Genomic DNA, 18,694 nt, shown 5'->3' with positions numbered 1-18,694 from the left:
TTGTTATCTTAATCACCCTGCCTCTATTTATAAATAAACTGCTCCCAGCTTCCGAACTCATCACATATCACACTCATGCTGTGCTGCAGTTAAGAACTCTGTCTAGGGCTAGGGTGAGTAGACCTCTCCTATGAAACTGGGGGGGGGGCAACTATAGCCTCCCCCCACCTGTCCTCGTAAATGGCGCTGCTGCCTTGCAACCTCCTCCACCAAAAAGAGAAGGAATTAAAAGCCTTCCTCTTCTCCTGTAGGCTGTCTACACTACTTCGAAAACTGAAAGCACTGGATACAGTATCCATGTAATCAGAGCTGAGAGCAGGGCTGTCCTTAGCCATAGGCAGAACAGGCAGGCGCCTAGGGCACCACTAGGTCTGGGGACACTGCTCTGCTGGGAGCCCGGACAGATGAGAAGCAGTGGAGCATGTAAGAGCAGGGCTGCTGGGTCCTAAAGAGAGATGAATGCAGCACAGTCTGAGGGAGGGGATTGGCGGCTGGGGTTTCTGGGAAGGGGTGGGGGAAGGAACTCACCTGTAGGGTAACCAGATGTCCCGATTTTATAGGGCCAGTCCTGATTTTTGGGTCTTTTTCTTATATAGGCTCCTATTCACCCCCACCCCCGTCCCAATTTTTCACATTTGCTGTCTGGTCACCCTAGGTGGGGTAATTGGTACCTATATAAGACAAAGCCCCAAATATTGGGACTGGCCCTATAAAATCAGGACATCTGGATCTGGTCACCCGAGCTGGGGAGCACGTCTCTCCCCTAGGCTGGCAGCGATCCATCTCATCCGGGGGGAGCTGCACAGGGCAGGATGAGCTGCTGTGGCTCCATGGGTGTCCCGTCCCCGAGATCAGATTCTGTGCTAACTTCACCATGGTCCGTTGGGCTGGCAGTGGTGCCCATTGGTGTGTGATCGGACCTGAGGGTTTGCTGCTGCTGTTGCCACTCTGCACCCCAAGAGGTGGATTTTGAGGTCCTGCAGTTTTCCACCTATCTCCTCTACTGCAGCTGTTGGACCAGCAGGCTGGGGGATGAGCCAAGCATGAAAGCAGTACTGCGTTGCCATTTAGATTGTCATTTAACAAATTTGTTTGTCAAGAATGCTTGCTAACAATCCTGAATTCAATTTCAATATTTTTTTTAAAAATCAATATCTTAGCCAAAAACAGAAAATTAAGTTGTTGACAATTTTTTGTCACAAGTTTGGTATGGGGAAGGGAGTGGGCCAGTTTTCATCAGAGAAACAAAAAAAGGTTGACTGACTTTCCCATAGCCCTGTTACTGCTAAATAGAGCCCTCCAACAACTGTAATATGCTCATCTCCTTACTAATATATAGAGCAGGGGTTAGCAACCTACAGCACACGTACCAAAGGTGGCACGCGAGCTGATTTTTGATGGCATGCGGTGGTGGGCTGAGTGGCTCAGCCCGCCACTGCTCTGGGGTTCCGGCTGCTGCCCCATTGCCACCTGGGGTCCTGGCCACTGGCCGCATTGAGCACCCAGTGCTGGCCTGGGGACCCCCAAGGAACCCCAGGCTGGCAGCGGGCTGAGCAGGCAGGTGGCTGAGACCCTGGCTGAGCAACTCAACCCGCTGTTGGCCTGGGGTTCCATTCATTCAGTTGGTAGCGGGCTGAGCAGTACTAAATTCAATGAAATAGGAAAACAAGAGCAACTAATGACAAAGTGAAAGAACTTAGAGCAATGGTCCCCAACCTTTTTCATCTGGCGGTCACCAGACGAAGGACCGTGGCAGTGGACGAGCGTCTGCCAAAATGCTGCTGAAATTTGGCGGCATTTCAACGGCAACGCCTCTGGATGATGCTGCTTATCGGTGGTAAGCGGCGTCATCCAGAGGCATCGCCATTGAATTTCCGTGGCATTTTGGCAGATGCTCGTCCGCCGGCCAGTACGCTGGTGCACTGAGAGGCCCTTGCAGGCGCCATGACACCCACGATCACCGCGTTGGGGACCCCTGACCTAGAGAGCCTCCTGAAGCACAGCGATCATTTTGATTTAAATGGACTTGAACTGTATGAAGAATTGAGTACACTGTCATCAATGTTGCCACATGCAAAATTGATGATGGACGTTGTACAGTTGACTCATACCAGCAAACTTGTTGACATATATCCTAATGTGTACATTGCCACTCATATTCTACTGACAATTCCGGTAACAGGAGCATCAGGAGAACGGAGTTTCTCAAAACTAAAGCTCATTAAAAACAATCTCCGCTCTACAAGGAGTCAGGAACACTTGATTGGTCTTGCTATTTTTTCAATCAAACAAGACATGACTTTGTCTTTGTCATACGATGACATTATTACTGATTTTGCCGCCAAAAAAGCCAGAAAGATTGTTTTAAATTAAAACCAAATCCTTGTTTCAATACCTCTGCATAGAAATTTCCAATAAAATGCTGACAAATTTAAAAAATTAAATTATTTGCATCATTCTGTCAAATCAGAATTGTTTCTATAGTGCTACTTCTTTAGTGCTAGTCCATCAGCATTACAGTGTGCTTAAGTAAGTTAAATTGATTTTAACAACATGCATGTGGCAAGTTTTCCAGTAGTGTAAGCTTATGTTTGTGTTGCTAAGAGCAAGAAAGGCACAGGGGCACCAGTTTAATAATCCTTCCTAGGGCACCATAAATCCTAAGGATGGCCCTGGCTGAGAGCACCTAGTGAAGAGGTTGTCAAGGGAAGAGAGCGTTCCGCATAACCTTGTCCATCATTATGCCGAAGGCCATGAATTTGCCACTCTCCTCTAATAGTTGGATTTAATATAAAATGTTACTATGAGTGGTGTAACTTGAAAACAAGACACTGAAATGAGGCAATGAGATGTGATCACTGCACGTGAGCAGGCTGACACATTCATGCAGGCTGCTCTAGAGTGCTGAGAAATTCAGTGCCTTCATTTTGCAACTCACAAATTTAACTTTGGATCGTTTCAACAAAATGGGTATTTTTGCCTTGAAAATGACAAAAATTATAAATTTCTGCATGAGCCTGAGCCCGGACGGTAGGCTACAAAGCTTCTAACTCAGGTTTCAATGGGTGAGTATACAGTATCACACTACCGTTCTAGGGGAGTTGTGTGTGTATTTATATTTAACCGATTCAAAGTTGAATTAACTATTTCTGCCTGCTCACACAGTTTCACTGACATAACTGAATTAAGCTTTTAGTAAACTCAGTTATTTTTTCAAATTCACTCCTGGTACCTTCACAAGAAAAAACAAGTTACATATTTGCTGTCTATTATATGCATTGCACAATAAGAATTCAAAAGCAGCAGTATTACATCTTGAGCTCAATGTGAATCTTCATTAGCAGTCTGTATGATAGTAGAAGCTCTGATAGTGTTTTTGGCCTCCAGGCAGTATAGGGAGGGATCTATAAATGCTGTTACTAAATAACAGGGTGAAGATTAGAAGCTGTGTGAAAATATTCACACCCCAAAGCCAAACATACTAAACTCTTGACTTTTCACTGTTCTGTTTAGGTAGAGACATTTCTGGCATTTTTAGAGAAAAGCAGCTTTGGCGTTAAAAAACTGCTTTGCCAAACTAGATCCTTTCCTGCCTGCTAGAAAATGATGCAAGGTTGTGCATTGCAGGTGTTACAGCTGCAGCTTCAATAAATTAAACAAGCTATCCAGTTAAAACAAAGCATATTCAGTCTGCCATAGCAGAGGCTAACAGGAACTGTAGTGGATTGCATTTCTAAATTCCTTCTAGGGGTAGGAATGGTTATGATGAGTATTAAAACAGACATGCATTTTTAAAGATTCCACACCCACTGTTTCTATCAACAAATCAATGTCTTTATTATTACTAGTACTTGTGCCTACAGGGCCCAATCAATGATCACGTCCATTTTGCGCTAGATACAGTATAGACAAATCAAGAGAAGAGTCCCTACTCCAGAGATCTCACAAATTAGAATTATGATGGGGTATGCCAGTGGTTCTCAAACTGTGGTTGGGACCCCAAAGTGGGTCGCAACCCTGTTTTAATGGGGTCGCCAGGGCTGGTGTTAGACTTGCTGGGGCCTGGGGCTGAAGCCGAAGTCAGAGCCCCACCATCCAGGGCTGAAGATGAAACCCGAGAGCTTCAGCCCTGGGCAGTGAGACTCAGGTTACAGCCCCCTTGGCCCAAGGCTGAAGCCCTCAAGCTTTGGCTTCAACCTCCTGCACCCGGGCTGCGGGGCTCAGACTTTGGGTTTGGTCCCCGCGCCTGAGGCAGTGGGGCTCAGGCTTTGGTCCCCCTGCCTGGGGTCGTGTAGTAGTTTTTGTTGCCAGAAGGGGGTCATGATGCAATGACATTTGAGAAACCCGGGGATATGTTGATGGCAGAGGTTGAACTAGGGATCTCCAGAGCTGAAGGCACAAGTTTCTACAGCTTGAGCTAAACAGCCAGGCTGAGAGCTCATACAGACCCATATCCTCTGTGGACTGGGCACATAGGGGGACACGTAACACTTCCTAACTAATGTGTTACAATGACAAGACGCAATAGGCAGATGAAACAGGCTTATGGATAGGTGACTTGTGTGGAGGGAAATAAGAGCAAAATGAGCATGTTTTGCATAAATAAGCATTAGCCTCAGCTTGCCATCTGCCCACCCACTGGCAAATGGCAGTATTCAGTAAGCATCAGGGCAGCAGCCAGTTTTAAGGAGGACAAAGTAGCTTGGTGAAAGTAGCATTGCAAATCTTAAGAATAAAAAGGTCAACAGTAAGAACCCCAAAATACAATGCAAGTGGCATAAAAATCATAAGATTCTGAAAAATAATAAACCTAATTTTTTGTCCGAATTCTAATTTGAGTCTTTAGAAGGAAGCTGCTCTCCTCCAAAAAGTTGCAAATTCAAAATTGGAGGTACAGAAAAGGCATGCACAAAATGTAAGGTTTTCCCCACAGCCCCTCTGGGCGTGTCTAGCTTTCAGAAAAATCCACAGCAGCGAGTCTCAGAACCCAGGTCAACTGACTCAGGCTCGCAGGGCTCATGCTGTGGGGCTAAAAATAGCAGTGGAGATGTTCTTGCTCAGGCTGGAGCCTGGACTCCGAGATCCTCTGACCTCACCAGGTTTTATTCTGGCCCTGGGCTCAGCCCAAGCAGCAATGTTGGCAATAGTTTTAGAACCATAGCGGGAGCCCTGCCAGCCTGAGTCATTTGCCCTGGACTCAGACTCGCTGCAACGGAGGTTTTTTTGCAGCGTAGACGTACCCTCAGAGAGGCACTCCCCTTACCCATTCCTAACCAGTAGAATGGGGGAGCTGCCATCTCTTTCTTCTCTATCCTCCCCCACTTTCCTTCTTCTAACTCCTTCCTCATCCTCTCTCAGACACTATCCTATGGGACTTTTTGTGGCTCTAACATAACACAAAGACCTATTTCTCCAGGATAGTCTCTGGGGGTACATCTTCACTACCCGCCGTATCAGCGGGTAGCAATCGATTGCTCGGGGATCGATATATCGCTCTCATCTAGACACGATATATCGATCCCCAAATGCGCTTATATCGATTCCGTAACTCCACCAACCTGAACGGAGTTGCAGAATTGACAGGGGGAGCCGTGGACATCGATCCCGCGCCGTGAGGACGGTGAGTAATTCGATCTTAGATACTTCAACTTCAGCTACGTTATTCACGTAGCTGAAGTTGCGTATCTAAGATCGATTTTTCCCCCGTAGTGTAGGCCAGCCCTAAGATGTATATATTTAGCTGAACCCAAGAGTAAACCCTACTGTAAAATGGAATGAGTGACACAAAATATACCAAAGCATTTTCTGTGCCAAAAGAAATAAGTTTAGGTCCCCACAAACATTCATATATGGAAGAGAAAATATGTATAGAAAAGGATTTTACTGGTTTTCTTTAAAGGAGCACATGTCCACATTTACGCCTCTCTAATTATTGTAAATGGTGCTGTGGATGAACTGTGGCACTAACTGATACATCTGTAGTATCTCTGCTTGTGTCATGGTTATATTAATTGAATTAACTCTCTTTGAGCTGGGGGGTTATAGAATGTACCTTAATATCATTCCAATCTGACTATATCCTCCGTTTTCCTGGGAGATTAAAAATAAACCACTCATTTATGTGGGACCCTAAAGTGTTTTTGTTTTCTCTTGCAAAGTCAGCCAAACACACCCAGGACATGTTTCTCCACTACTTTGCACCTTTTGGAGTCAACTACACCTGTGCAAATTGAATCAGAAGGAGGTGGGAACACTAGCAAGTCAGAAAGATAGCACTTTGCACTAGCTTTGAAATAAATTGCTCCACAAGGTGCAGCCAATGGAATCAGGCCTATAATTGTTATAAATGAAAGTGAAGGAAACACCTTCCTTTCCCTATGGGATCTACCCAACTTCAAACATCTTCTCCCTCTCGCACACACAAGAGGCATTTTAAAGTTGGCCAGAAGTTGGTAGGAAATGAATCCAGCACCTGTTCTGAGGCAGCAGCTGGTAATGGTAGGCAGTGGTGATCTGGTGCTTTCGCACCAGGAACACATAGCAATCTTCAACTGCCCCTTAATCAAACAAATACATGCCTTCCAGGGGATAAAACTATTAAATATTTTGTTTAGTAGAAGTATCCATAACCACAATATTTTGGTTGAAATTAATGGGTCAAATCATTCACCAAAAGCCTGACCCATACTTGTACACTATACCTCATGGTTCCATGCAAGTGAATATGATAAATATTGGATGAAAATCCTCCTTACCTGCTAACTTCTCTGTACCACTTACACAGGGTATTAAGGCCAAAGACTGAATCCTGCACTCCTGGGTGTCATGTCCAATCTGCTGGCTCTTCTCTAGCCTAACTCCAACACCCCTCTCGATGGAACAGCAGTCTTCTTCAAGCTACAAGAGTTGCATGGCTCCCCTGCACAGTCACTCCCGAGTCCAGCAGTTTCTTCAAATCAGACATACAGTGGGGGCATACACTGTGGGAAGAGCCTTTCAAAAACAAAGCACTCTGGGGGTGAATTTCATCCTCAGGGACAGTTCAGCCTTTAGTTAAAGCGTGTATTAGTAAATCTAGTTCCTTGTTCACAGAGCACTCAATTCCTCCCTGGTGTAACAATACTGACTTCAGTGGAATAACAAAGGGAATGAATTTGGCCAATTTACTTTATTTCCGAGGTATTCAGAGACAAGCGCTCTTTGGACATATGGAGACATAAACCCTATGAAACACCAGCGAAGTCTGAGCCAGACAGGCCAAGGGGAAAAGTCACTAAATGGTTAACCCAGATGGACATTCTAATCCCATTAAATCCTTTCCCTTAAATCCAATGGGAAAGGCAAAGAAGGAAGCCAACCAGAGCTGCAAGCTGCAAAATGGTTTCCCCCATTCTCCTGCCCATTCTGTGACAGCAGTACCCTGGGTGTTCTTACCTGAAGAACACACCTCATGTGCCTCCTTTGGCACAGCAGAAGCCGGCACTAATCACTACAGGACGCTATCTTGGAAGAATAGGGCTTGATAGTGCTTCTGCCTTTTAGCTTCCCACAGCACCACCTGGTGGCAGAAATGCATAGAGCTGAATGGGGAAAATGCCAGCCTCTTTTGCATATGCTCCCCCCCGCCTCCACTCCATTTTTCTCTCTCTTTGTTTTAATCGTTTTATCTTTGAATGGGTGGCTGGTATGGGACCCCATCTTAATCCTGCTGACCAGGAGAGGCTAAAATGGCAGACAGACGTAACACACACAAGCACTCATAAACCTATGGAGGATAAAAAACAACAAGGAAAGGACTGGGCTCAAAGGCAAGTGCCACCAGGAGCAGGGTGGAAGGGGCTGCTGGAGGCCTAAAATGCTGGTCACCCGAATCTAGGCCAGATCACTACAGAGTTTTCCTAAGAGCCAGGGCTTCTTAACAAAACTAGACCATGGAGAGAATTACTGTTCCCTGGTCTTACGAGAAATGACTAAATCCATTTTGTAATGGAGTTTTCAATAAAAACATATTTCTTAGAAGGTTTGATGGGATCTTGACTGATCTTTTTTATTCTTTAACTCCCTGAATTAAGGCCTGTCTGTAGTGTCACTGAATACTTTACCCTGTGGCATTAACCTTTGATTAGCCTGATCTATGTCATGTTACTTGGGATGGGTCATTGGTCTCCTACCAGTACTCCTGTGTCACAAATTTCTTACACTCATGATTCTCACATTGCAACTGTAATGTGACAAAGTTAATGGGAGTTGTGCCCAGTTGCACCAGCGCTGGACTGGACCCTGCATGTCTAATTCAATATAGTGGGATGAAATGATTCAGGCTGTGATGCTGGCAGGCCAGATGCCAGCTCTTGCCCAACTGCAGACATTAGCTAATAATTGACAATCTCACAACAGGAGACCAGAACAGTTCACCTGTATGTTAGTTTTTCTCAAAATAGGTATTAGTCTTATAAGAATGTATTTAGTGCTTAGACTCTATGAAATGCTTGTAAATTCAGTGTTCCATGCTATAAGAAAATATGTAAGTTTTACTATATAACTTTGAAAATATTTGCTCTAAACTTGTGAACCCAGGCACCAGAATCATTCCCCCCTCCACCCCTGGACTATCAAAGGCCATCAAGGAACATTGCAATAAAAAGGATTGGTTAAGGGCCCTATCACACCTAGGAAATGCTCTGTGCCAGGAAGCTTGTCCTATGGATTTGAAAGCTGAATGAACTAAAACAAAATCACAGGAAAATTTTCCATTTCTTTGCTGTTTGCAGGGCCAGCACTTCCATTTAGGCAGCCTAGGCAATTGTCTAGGGCACTAGGATTATTGGGGGGCGGCATTTTGCCGGGGGGGGCGGCAGGCGGCTTCAGTGGACCTGCCGCAGGCATTCCTGCGGACGGTCTGCTGCTCCCGCAGCTCCAGTGGACCTGCTGCAGGCATTTCTGTGGACTGTCCACTGCTCCCGCGGCTCCGGTGGACCTCCCACAGACACGCCTGCAGCAGCTCCACCGGAGCCGCGGACCAGCGGACCCTCCACAGGAATGCCTGCGGCAGGTCCACTGGAGCCATGGGAGCAGCGCGCGGGGCAGCAAAATGGCCGTGTGCCTAGGGCGCTAAAAACACTGGGGACGGTCCTGGCTGTTTGAACTCAGAATCGCCAACCTAAAGCCAGAGAACCCCAGGGGCTGCCTCCTGGGTCTCCCCTGAAAGACACTTTGAATTGACAAATCACTGCAACTCTTGTCACTCTTAGGATTTAGGTTAAAACTCACTTGTGTGTAAGTTTGCTTGCTTTAACCTGTAAATAACTCTCTTGCTTCTTTTTCTTACTTAATAAGCCTTTAGATAATCAGAGGATTGGCTACAAGCACAGGGCCGGTGCAACCCATTAGGCGACCTAGGCATTCGCCTAGGGCACTAGCATTTGGTGGGCGGCATTTCGGGTCCTTCGGCAGTGACCACAGCGGCCGGATCTTCGGGTGGCTGATAGGGTTGCCAACCCTCCCCGTTTTGCTGAGAGTCTCTTGGAATCATGCCCTATCTCTTGTAGGGCACTGGCCATGATTTCTTTTGAACTCACACTCAGGAGTCTGAACACTGGAAGAACACTGGGATAACTGTCATTGGCAGGAGTGTGTGTGAGGGAGAGAGAGAGAAGATTCAATCTTCTCCTCTAATTTTTGAGGTAATCAGGAGACTTAAGGCCATTTTTAAAAGGTATTTGGGCACCTAACTCCAATGGAAATTAATGCCTACATACCTTTAAAAACTAGGCCCTTGCTGTTGTGTGCTGGAAGTCCAGATTCTTCCTGAGTAAAACACCTGAAGCCAGTTTTAGAACCAGAAGACCATACACCACTGCTGTCCTGATTTAGGAGGGACAGGCCTTATTTTTTAGCTACTTATTTATAATTTTCTCCAGTGGTTAAAGTAGATTGAAACATGAGGTGGCAAACTCTCCTGGCACCAGCCAAGCATGAAGAGCAATTCTAGAGAGAATTTCTTACCCTAGCCTGGGAGAACTCTCCTTTTGCTAAAAGCTATGTCCTGCCTGCTTTCCCTGACTTTAACCTCTGAGCCTCTCTCTTTCCAGTGTATTTCATCAGAGAAAACGGGCTTCATAATATTTCCCCTCCAAAGGCACCTATTTATTAGATTTCAGATCTTGAAAGGTCTATGAAAGACCAACTCCAGTAGGAGCATTTTAAAATTGCGGATTTGACGTAGTTTCTGCTTGTACCATAGTTTCGGGTTAAATAGTCTTGTCTTTCCATGCTGCATCATGCTGACACTGAACAGGGATTTTTGAAAAGAGCGATTCTTCCTGGAGGTGACATACTTAAAAATGCCGAGTTAGCATTGCATCAGACAGGAAGCCTAACAGCTCAGGAAAGCTGCCTTCAAACTGCATCTGCAATAAAGAGGATGAAACAGACATCAAGGCAGGATAAGTCTACAGCTGCTGTAAAGAAAGCTGTGTCAAACTGTGACCAGCCAGGCAAGAATATATTTTCAAATATTTTTATTTTTTCAAAATAAAACATTTGATCCTTGACTTTGATCTTGTTGGAATCTTTATATATTTAAGCATCCCGGAGGGAGGGAGGAAGGTGTGTGTGTGTGTGTGTGTGTGTGTGTGTGTGTGTGTGTGTGTGTGTGTGTGTGTGTGTGTGTGTGTGTGTGTGTGTGTGTGTGTGTGTGTGTGTGTGTACATTTATCATTTTTGATGGCCAAATCATTATGGAGGAGGGATAGCTCAGTGGCTTGAGCACTGGCTTGCTAAACCCAGGATTAAGAGCTCAATCCTTAAGAGGGCCATTTAGGCATCTGGGGTTAAAAGCTGTCTGGGGAGTGGTCCTGCTTTGAGCAAAGGGTTGGACTAGATGATCTCCTGAGGTCCCTTCCAACCCTGATATTCTATGACTCTATGCTTCCTGCCTATAAAAGCTCCCTTTATCTTTTGCAGAAAATGTGAAGTGAGAAGGAATTATTCTGTTTTGCTTTTCAGAAACCCACAAAATCCTGATATTTTGTTGGCAATGGTAAATATATTTGCACATCTCCGCCCCTTAATTTTCAGTTTGGGCATTTTCTCTGGCCTGGCATTTCTGCTTTGATTGATTTCCTTAATTTTGTTTGAGGATTTTTCTAAATGACAGATTATTCACAAAAGAGGATTTGAGTGGTATGCTCCATAATTCACAGGCCAAATACTGCTCTATACCTCCAGCCAGTAGATTGTTTCTACAACTCAACTCCTGAGAAGAGCTGTGTCTTTTGTTGACATTGGGTATAGTCCTGTTCACACTGAAGTGAATGGGAGTTTTGCCATGAACCTCAGCAGGATCTGCAGAACGCCAATTGGTACAACATTCCTGGTTTTTTGCACACTGAATATTTCTTCAATATAAATAGTGAATATTTCTTACAATAGTATTATATAGTGCTGTGTAAATTAATACTATAATATATTTCCAGCCTCCTGCTTGAGTTACTTCTTCCATTGTCCAGCAGATGGCACCATGTCTGTTTTTCTAATGTCAGCATGCTTCCTGAAATCAAGCCCTCAATAGAAACAGGTGTTTTGAGGACAACAGTGCTATAATGTGCTCATTTTTCTTGAACTTCCTTCCTGTTGGTCACATTTAACATATTTCCTATCATTCCTTTTCTTCTTCAACACAACATCCCTCTCTCTCATCTGCTTGCTGCCTGCCTTTTTAAAATGCATATCTCATTCTTTGAGATAGGCATAAGGATATCACATATGCTTAACAATAGTGACTGGGGAGGAGGGAAAGAAAAGCATATGCTGTATTGCATAGCAGAAATCCCTAGTCTTCCTATGCTCAAGCATAGGGAGCTGGAAACAGCTTTTTCTCCCAGTTCTTCCTTTAAGAAGGACAGTTATTCCTCTCCTGGCAAAAGAAGCCAGAGGTTTGTGCCTTGAACTACTTAATCCCTAAAGATCTGGACTCAGGGTAGCAGCAGAATCACTTCATCATCTGAATGGAGTTCATATGCCTTCAGGCTTCATGGCACATCTCTAGTTCCCCGGCAGTGTGGCTACTGTGCTGCTAGTAACTTCTCTGTTAAATGCTGCCCTCATGCCTTCCTGTAGGGGATTTCCACAACAGTGACCATTTACCTGCTACAGTCTCATAGACTTCATAGAATATCAGGGTTGGAAGGAACCTTAGGAGTTCATCTAGTCCAACCCCCTGCTCAAAGCAGGACCAACCCCAACTAAATCATCCCAGCCAGGACTTTGTCAAGCCAGGCCTTAAAAACCACTGAGGATGGAGATTCCACCACCTCCTTAGGTAACTCATTCTAGTGCTTCACCACCCTTCTAGTGAAATACTTTTTCCTAATATCCAAACTATACCTTCCCTACTGAAACTTGAGACCATTGCTCCTTGTTCTGTCATTTGCCACCACTAAGAACAGCCTACCTCCTTCCTCTTTGGAACCCCCCTTCAGATAGTTGAAGGCTGCTATCAAATCCCCCCTCACTCTTCTCTTCTGAAGACTAAATAAACCCAGTTCCCTCAGCCTCTCCTCATAAGTCATGTGCCCCAGTTCCCTAATTGTTTTCATTGCCCTCCATTGGACTTTCTGCAATTTGTGCATATCATTCCTGTAGAGGGGGGGCTCAAAACTGGACGCAGTACTCCAGATGTGGCCTCACCAGTGCCGAATAGAGGGGAATAATCACTTCCCTTTGTCTGTTGGCAACGCTCCTACTAATGCAGCCCAATATGCCGTTGGCCTTCTTGGCAACAAGAGCACACTGTTGACTCATATTCAGCTTCTCAGCCACTGTAATCCCCAGGTCCTTTTCTGCAGAACTGCTGCTTAGCCAGTCAGTCCCCAGTCTGTCCTCAGGGTGGGGAAGGAGACAATATCAGAGAGAGAGAGCCATGTGCCCTGGCCAAACCTTTCCCATAGCTTGATTTACCCAGCCATAGAGGGGCTTCTATAGTTTTCCCCCTTCCTGCCCCTCTTCAGACGATCCTCAGGAATTCAGTATCCTCTGCCCTGGTAGGTGTCAGGGCTAAGCCCTTTGTAAAATGTCCAGTTTTAAAATAACTTCAAAATGTTTATTCAAGACAGATTATTATACCAAGGAGAATTTGCTCTGTTTACCAGGACCAAACGATCCAAGAAAACGAATGTCCAGAGCCATCAAGAGTGTTTGGAATTAAGAGCAAAGTCAAAGACTGTAGACACAATCAAAGATGCTCTTTGTTCCGAATGAATATTAATGACTCTTTGACCCAAGCTCAGACCCAACCTGTGCCTCAGTTTCTCTTTTTTTGCTACATAAATCAATGCCAAGTCAGATTTTACCTTAATTAACCCCCTTTTCATGGGGCACTTTATTAATTAATATCCAATAGACAGTCCCTGGTTTCCGTTTCCTCTTCACCAGAGTCTTAGTCTTCTCACCCCCTGTTGTCAGTAGATTCCCAGTAGCCCCTCTTGCATCCTAGATTCAGCTGCTCCACCCCCCACCCACATTGGGGTTCAATCTCTTGTTCTGCTATGCCTCCTTAGAGAGCTAACCTCTTAGGACTTCAGGATAATCCTGGAGGGTTGGCAACCTTACAGGAGCTCCCGACTGTCTCTCTGCCCCAGAGACTCTGTCAGTTCTCTTGGGACTCTTTCTGTCATCCCTAAGCCCTCACTGGGTGTTTGTCCCCACCGTGGCCTATTCCCACCTCTTGTGGGTTCCTCCAGGCTGCAACAGCCAGAGAGCTTACTTGGCCAACGTCCTGTTCATACGGTTCTAACAGTCTCCTTCTAACCAGGCTGCTCCATTTCTAATTAGCATCAGGTGCTCCATTTCTCTGGAGCACCTGATGCTCCCAGAGATTCTCCACAGGGGTTTCAAGGGCCAGTTAGGCCCCGATCCTTCCTGAAGTGCCACTAGTCCCATGACATGTTCAATGTTTCATGATAAACTCTTTCAGAACATTGTTACTAGAAAAAAAAATCCTCCATGCTGAGAAAGCAGCACACATTTGTTACAAAGTGCACCTGTGTCCTTTGTAAGTGTAGCCCAAGGTCCAGTGTGCTTCAGCAGCAGCCATGGGAACTACAAGTTGTGGACTACAAACTCCAGCATGTTGGGAGAACTTCCTGGTTTCTGCCCCCATGTACCCTCTGGTACAGGAAGGAAGTCTCAGCACTGACTGAAGCTGGGAGCACATGGCAGGTGAGCAGAGAGGAGGCTGCTAGACTGTAAACCTGTTCTATGTTTCTTTACAGAATAAAACCTTGTTCTTAGTGGTTTGTCTTAGTGTGTCTGGTCTGAGGTGTGTACACACGGACACACAAGACAGAGCACACGGAGGAGCCAAAGTTGTGTGTAAAAAAAATCACAAGGCAGGCTTCCCCTTTCTTGAACAACTTCATACTGGGACAGTGAACAAGAGGGGGGCTACATATGGTTATTTTGTGCTTATGATGTCACCCCAAAAGTGATACTGATTTTTGATTTTGACAAACACAGTCACCTTAGAGACAAACAAACAAACAACAACAATAGTAGCTTGCATGTCTGTAGCATTAGGGACTCTTTCAAAGCACTTTACAAACACTAATTAAGCAAGGTTAAAAACTCTCCTGAGCAATAGGGAACTGTTGTTATAACCATAGATGGCCTGTTATTTATGGAATACCCTCCTTGAATTAGTCTGTAACCATTTCCTCCTTTGCGTAACCCTTCTGCCAAGTGGCTAATGGCAGCACAAAGAGCCTGGTTCAGTATAGCTAAGGTCTCTTTTGACAAAATAACTAAACCAGCTTGAGCCCCCACCCAGAAAACCAGGAAACCTAAACACCCTGCCTTAGGTGCCCCCACCCCAAGCATTCCATGATTGTGTACAAACAAGGACATCTGCATTAGGGGAAAGGGAACACAGTCATCAACTTGGGAAAATACAGCAACAGAATATAGATACAAATGAAGAGTAAAATACTCATCCTATTCCACTAACTATGGCAGTTGTCCAGCTGAATTCCTTCCTACCTGTTAGTGAGAATGTCCCACAGGTAATAGTCCCTTGGTGCTCTACCTCAACCATCCACCAAACTCCCCTCAGTTGGGTTAGTCAGTAGCAGTACTTCAAATGTCTGTTAGCAGCTTTGGCTCCAGCCCCAAGATTTGTCTGACCACACCTGGGGGCACCACCGTCTAACCCAGCATAGTGATTTAACTTCATTAAGGTGCTGGCTAGGGCAGGGACTCACTGGAGTTGAGTCAGCTCCACTGCTGTGATCTTTTACCACAAAGTCTTCAGTCTGTGTTGTATTTCACTATAACATCCCCAGGAGAGGAGCCAAGAGAATTTAGGACCCTTCAGTAGAGTCCTAACTATTTAGAAATGAATGCCATATCATCTCTGCGGCGCTCTGGAAGCTCACTACCTTCCAGATTCATATCTACTTAAGATGAATCCCCAGGATAAGTAGAGGAACTGTGGGTAGATAGCCTATACAAATAAAGACATCTTTCCTTTTTCACCAACAGAGGAAGTAGAGCGCTCTTTTCCCTCTGGAGTTTCTGGCCATAGAGCTCACATTAAGACCTGCTTCTGCTATGGCATCTACAAGAAATCAGCTGGTTGATGCTGTCTGGGCTGTGTCACAGTCAAAAAGAGCTGATTTTATTTATGTATTAAAAGAAAGCCACTTTGATGATTTGCAACCATCAAGTTGTGCAATCTGTAACCGTGTGATCTTACTATTGTTACTCTTTGACCTCCCTTTGTCTAGCTGAAGCAAAATGTAGAGATGATGTACATTCAATAACAAGAGTTTTTTAAAAGGTACATTACTTAAGAAAACAACTGTAGTTGGGTTCCAGAGTGGTTTGGCTCAATTTTATGCTAAATTATAATCAGTTTTCAATCAAGTTACAATGTACCTGCTCCCCTCCAGCTAACCCCATATTCAAGCTATGCTTACATTACACCCCTTTTATTCATTCACTGTCTCACTGCCAATTTAAGGTGCTTCTGAAGTTTATATAATAATTTACTAACAAATATATACACACACACTCACAAGCTAATCCGTTTCAAACTATCCAGCTGTGCACATATAGGAATATGTGTTCTTCTTACTGTTCCTATCATCCTCTTGTTGCTATTCCTTCTGGTTGTTTGTTGCACCCACTTGTTGTGTCTTGCTTAACATAGTTTGCAATTTCTTCAGAATCAGACGTGTCTTCTATTGTGCTTTTGTACCATCCCAAGAGCAATGGGGCCTGGTCTTGAAAATGACGTAGTTTCTCCAACATAGTAAGAGTGAGCATTGCTTTGGTTTGGCTTGAATTCTACTTATCCCCAAACATTTCTGAGGTAAAAGAAGATCTACCTTAAAATTGCTTGTGACACCCCTTAGGATTCTATTTTGGCTTCAATTTTCAGTTGGAGTATATATGTTGTCACTTGGTAGCACCATCAAACAGTGCAAGCTGGGGTAAGATTGCTAAACACATGACACTGAGCATATCTATCTTTTATAAATTGTCTCTTCACAGGGGCGGCCCATCCATATAGGTGAACTAGGCAGTCGCCTAGGGTGCCAAGTTAAATGGGGTGCCAAATTCGAGGAAAAAATTCAAATAAAAAAAATAGATAAAATGAAAAAAAAATGAAAAAAAAAATGAAGATGTCATTATTTCAATACCTGTGTATGTATGGAGGGAATATAAATTATAATTCTCTTCTCTACATTTCTGAGAATGTATTAATATGTCAAATATTTTATTTACTGCAAAAATAAATAATATTTTAGCTAATTTTTTTTCAATTTGCGATGGAGGGTCAAGATGACCCTCTCCGCAATTTTGATAAGCAATAACTCAGCCACAATGAAACACATCTGCCAGCGGCAAGAGCTGCAATGCTAGTGACACCTAGGTCGAATATACATCAAGATCACATAGCTGGAAATTCAAGTAAAGCGGAGATATGGCAAGTTGATACATGTCAAACAGTCATTTTAACACATGTGGCAGGTAGATGGTTAAGAATCGAGCAAACACTGTGGAAAATTGTGTTTCTTGGTGCCAAAGAATAAAGAATAATGTATTTCAGCATTATAAATCCAAAATGTGAGTACCTTTAAGCGTTATTAAACCTTAGCGTTATTATCAGGCTGTATAATTATGAACTTTTCTTTGTTATAACTGGTTCACATGTAATAAATAAGGTCCATAAAAGAAAAGTAACAGTGTCAATGCTTAATAGACTATGAAAGCGATGACATCACACTCCAAGCAGGTAACCGTGAGGAAGGGGATTACTTTCCAAACAACTGGTGTCAGGTTATAACGTCGAAAAAGGTCACTTTGTTTCCGTGTAAACGCTGTAACTAACTGTTTGAATAGGTGAGTGAGTGTATGTTACTAATCATTGAACCATTATGCAGTGAAAAGATGTGTTGGGATGGCTGCAATGTGGTTTAAATCGCCAATCATGTGGTGGGTGTGTCAGCCATCCTTAATACTTGCACTACAAAACTTGCAGTTGGGAGCACAGTACATAACAATTTTAAAATGCCCCATGGCAGAAAGAGGAAAAAGAAAACCCTCAGGAGCTGAGTATCATAAAAGAAAGGCCAAGAAGGAAAAGAACCAAGCAAAACAGCAGGGATCCTTCCTGAAATCATCTCTTTAATCCAAATAAAGATGGAAGCAGTTCACGGCATCCAGATGAAAGAGTTTTACTTGGAGAGGAGGTTGAGATTAGCTCACATCCACCTGGAAGCATTTTGGAGCATCAAGATGAAGGTATATTACTTCAAGATGAGGGTAGCTCACATCCACAAAAAAGCAGTTTGGAAACTCAAGATGATGGAAACTTACTTCTAGATGAAGGCAGCTCACGGCATCAGACTGATATGGAAGTGGAGAAAATTTATTCACCTTCAGAGAGACATGCAGAAATGGAAGTAAATGAAGTAGAAGGAAGACAGGATGAGGACATTACGAACAAGTTACAGTATGGGGACCCAGCTTCATGGCCCAGATGTGATGATGTTGTGCGGCAAATTCTTGTGGAACATGGATCCGAACAAGTTCATGAATTTTCCTTCCCTAAGGATAGAAATAAAAGAAAATTCTCTGCTCAGCATTATAAGAGGAAACTCATTAATGGGGATGAAATTATAATTACAATATTCAGTGTCAAAGGACTCTGTGTTTTGCTTTCGCTGCAAGTTGTTTAGAAACCAAGCAATTGGTACATCACTTACTGAAAATGGTTCAAAGTATTGGAAAAACATCTCTTCAATTCTTTCTTCAAATAAAAGAGTACAGAACACTTGGAATGTTTTCAAAATTGGAAAGAACTTGAATTACGATTGAAAAAAGGAAAAACTATCGATGAAGAAAATTTACGTGTGAGCAAGGAAAAAGAAGACTATTGGCAAAAAATATTAGAGCATCTGATTGCTTTAGTGAGAGTTCTTGGTGCGCAAAATTTAGCATTCTGCAGTCACGGTAGAAATGAAAAATTATACACTCCAGGTAATGAAAACTTTTTAAAATTTGTTGAATGTCTAGCTTTGTTTGATCCAGTCATGAAGGAGCATCTACATAAAATAACTGATAATGAAACACAGGTTCATTACTTAGGAAAAAATATACAGAATGAACTGATTCAAATCCTAGCAAATGCC

This window comes from Gopherus evgoodei, chromosome 5, assembly GCF_007399415.2.
Source record: "Gopherus evgoodei ecotype Sinaloan lineage chromosome 5, rGopEvg1_v1.p, whole genome shotgun sequence".
NCBI classification, from domain to species: Eukaryota; Metazoa; Chordata; order Testudines; family Testudinidae; genus Gopherus; species Gopherus evgoodei.
The sequence above is the reverse complement of the archived record's forward strand: the minus strand, read 5'-3'. Positions refer to the sequence as shown.